This window comes from Alligator sinensis, unplaced genomic scaffold (assembly GCF_000455745.1).
Source record: "Alligator sinensis unplaced genomic scaffold, ASM45574v1 scaffold104_1, whole genome shotgun sequence".
Taxonomy (NCBI): domain Eukaryota; kingdom Metazoa; phylum Chordata; order Crocodylia; family Alligatoridae; genus Alligator; species Alligator sinensis.
This window is the reverse complement of record NW_005841867.1, coordinates 2,622,388-2,626,043: the sequence shown is the minus strand read 5'-3', so window position 1 is coordinate 2,626,043 and position 3,656 is coordinate 2,622,388.

Below are 3,656 nucleotides of genomic sequence, written 5' to 3'. Positions count from 1 at the left end.
GTTAGGTTAAAAATGTTGATGGAACAGGAATCCTAGTAAATTGCAACCCCACCACCTCATCCCCCTCAATCTGCTCCTGCCTGCTATAAATGTAGAGGTATTAGGGATAGCAATAAACTTGTGAATCACAGGGAGACAGGAAACCTGTCATTTTCTAATGGTATAAACTCCATAATTTAATGGTGGAGATAGCTTGGCTTGTTCTCTTCCCATTCTCTCCTTGATACCTGACAGTATTATCTCCTCTATCTCCACTTCTTCAACTGCACTCTCACCTCCACTACAGTAATTAATGGATTCCTCATACTATCACTATATGAAAGGAACATTTCTCTGTTTCTGGTTCCCTTCATCTCCCTGATGTAAGTAAACATTGTGGTCCTCTCTCTAGGTTCCTAAACCTCAGGCCTCATCTGATTCTTGTATTACCTTGCAGGCAATTCCTATATGCCCTGGCCTAGATAAGTACACATGCTTGTTTGACATACTTCCCAGTTTAGAAGGGCACTTAAGTTCCATTCATTTCAGTAATTACAGTTGTTTTCCTATGCAAGTGTTTTCCTAAATAGGAGCCTTGTTATCCTTTCAATGGCTTCGCACCTTCTCCTCTGTCTTAGTTTGTCATTCCCTCTACACTTTGTTTTTAAATCTCTTTAACTATTTCAAGGGGTTCACTACCAAGTCTGCAGATGACTTCTGATACCTTATTAGTCTTTTGCCTCCACTGATGCTACCTTTGATAACTGGAAATGTGTCTTATTTGGCCACCAGGTACCATTTTGGAAATACCATTTTTTAAAATCCTCTTACTAAAAAATTCTTTCCTTATACAACAGATGTCTCCTCATCCATCATATCTTTTCCAAAAGCTTCTCCTGTCTTCTACGCTTTCTTTGTTACCAGCCATGATACTCAATATAGAGGTTAAGGCAGGAGGAGGATTTTTAGAGGGTTTTTTTAAGTATCATAAAGATTAACTGCACTCTGTAAATGCTTATTATTATTGCTATTAGGTATTTAATTTCAGGCTGGGAAGTATCATCTGCTAACCCTCTGTGACATATAGGGTGTGTCTACATATGCATTTAAGCATGCCTAAATTTAATGTGCATTAGCTTAATGCGCATTAAGCGGGTTTAGACAGGCATCTACACATGAAGGCATTAAAGCGCATTAACTGTGTGTGTGGACTGACTTGGGACTAAAGTTAGTCCCAAATCAATCCACGCACACAGCATTAATGTGCTTTAATGAGTCTACATGTTCATTAATATGCTTTACCTATTTGCACTCAAATTTGATACCTGCATAGGCACAAACAGCCTCAATTCTTTGTTTTTTGAAGTGCATTATAAAAGAATTTAGCTAAACATTTCAACAAGAATTATACCAGAATTATATATTTCAACAAGAAACATCAGAGAACATTTTTTTTTAAAATGTATAGCGGGTCCACTACAAATATTGCAAAATTGAAACAGCTTTCAAACTGCATTTTTTTTGGCAGGTTTTCCCATTAGTAAACAAAGTCACTTCTGTGACAAATAAAAAAGAACAGTGTTGTTTTCTTCAAAGCCTTCTGATTGTGTTTGTTTTCATTATAGAGTGCACTGAGCACATTTTCTAATATGTTATTTGCAATCACTGTTCCCACTTACATCTTATTGTTGAAAAGCTATTGTCAATATGTTGAGACAAGGCTGAAAAATAACTGGTGATTATTTTTTTTTGGATGTTCCAAAAGCTTAGAAAAGGAAATAATATTTCATAAGTTTCTTGGTAAATACATCAAGTGGGATGGAACTTTTTGAATAAGCAAAAAGCTGTAGCACACACCTGCAGAAACTTTGGACATTTATAGACGTGCTCTGGGGGGTGGGGGGAAGGGAGTGCTTTAACTAGTGCAGCTCCAACAGTCATGCTAATTAAAAGCTCCTGGAGTATCACATATATCAGTGTCCCTGCACTGAAAAATGGATGTGGGGCACTTGAACTAAAACTTGTTGAACAAGCTTTAATTTAAAGCAGCCCCACCACCATTTTTCAGCATGGGAACACTAATACATGTGATGCTGGACAATGTTGGAGTGGAGTAATTACCATGCTCTGATGCGCTGTAATGACCGTGCATCAGAGCAGCCTCCCTGCATGTATCTAGTACGGTTCTGAGGTGGCTCAACCTTCTGCTCAGGGGTTAGATCAGCTCCAGGATCAGGGAAATGCAACCCTCTCTGGTTTTATGATAAACAGAGCTCATCCAGAACAAGAGATGTAGGCCAAAATTGTATTTCTAAGGCACCTGCAACCATCTTGAGATTATAAGTGAGTCACTTAAAAATAAATAAAAAGATAAAGTGCTTAATTGAAGATTATACCAACTAGATGCTTTTGGACATTGAAAAGGTTTTAAATTGAGTCACAGAGTCAAACAAATGAATAATAACTCCTCTTCAAAAATGTATCGCCTGGTGAAGAAATGATGTCTGAGAGCAAGTCTCAGAGTTACTCAGAATCCTATCTAATTGTATTCAGGTTCTTATGCCAGGCTCACTGTCATAGTACCTGAGAACCTTTTAGCAATGAAAAGCTCCAGAAGTTAAAACCAAAATTATATTGACCCACAGACTGCTATATTATTTTACTGTTCAGTGTTGCTATTTCCTGAGTAACCCTATTAATGCAAAAAATTGCTGGAAGGAATGGGTTTTACAGGCAGCACACTGTAAATAAATAAGATATGCATTTTATTTTAAGTGCACCCTTCTTTATCTTCACTTATTAGTGGATAAACAATTTTATTGGCTTAATGGGCCTATTGTGATCACTTTTCTTCCTTCACAGATTCTCCTGATGGTTGCTACAATTCACATTATATGCAGAGAGAGAGAAAAAAAGTAAAAAAGCATTTTGTAACTTCAGTAGTTTGTGTCTTTCTAAATTTAAAAATAAGCCTTGAAAATAACAAAGTAACTCATTTCAAATGCTTCCCATTTCCCTTAGTCTTATCTGATGCTTCTGTTCTTTTAAGTGTCTCTTAACAAAGTTAAATCAACATCATCTCTAACCAAAGTTCCTGGTCTGGTATTTTCTTGTGGGACAATCCTTTTAATCTGATTCTGAGAAAAGCAGTGGGATACCCCCACTCTATAATTTATTTGCAAAAAGCAACAATGGAGGTATTATCCTAACCTTCCATGGGCACATCCACACAAACAAGTACATGCACTTACAGCAGGTCAAATAGAAGTGGTGCAAATTTGAGCTGGGGCTTTTTGCCTCAGTGCACGTGCTCAGACGTGCACTTTGTTGTGAACCAAATTAAGCTACTTGGGGCAAAATAACCCTGCCTGGCTCCTCCTGGATCTGCAGCCAGGGGGAGCTAGAGCCTGGGGCCAGCACCTGTGCTGTCCCCAGCAGTATAAAAAGCTGCCCTGTCCTGGCCCCAGCAGTAAAAAAAGCTGCCCTGTCAAGTAGCTCAGGGCTACTTACTCTCAGGGGCTTCTGGAAGCCAGCCAACTGGTACCTGGGGACACTACCCCTTGTGCCAGCTGGACTGCTGAAGCAGCTCTGAGAGTTACCTGCACCCTCTAGCCACTGCAGCCGTCTGGCAGTGGGGGCTGCTGCCTGGCTGTGACCCGCTGTGCACCCGCCCGACC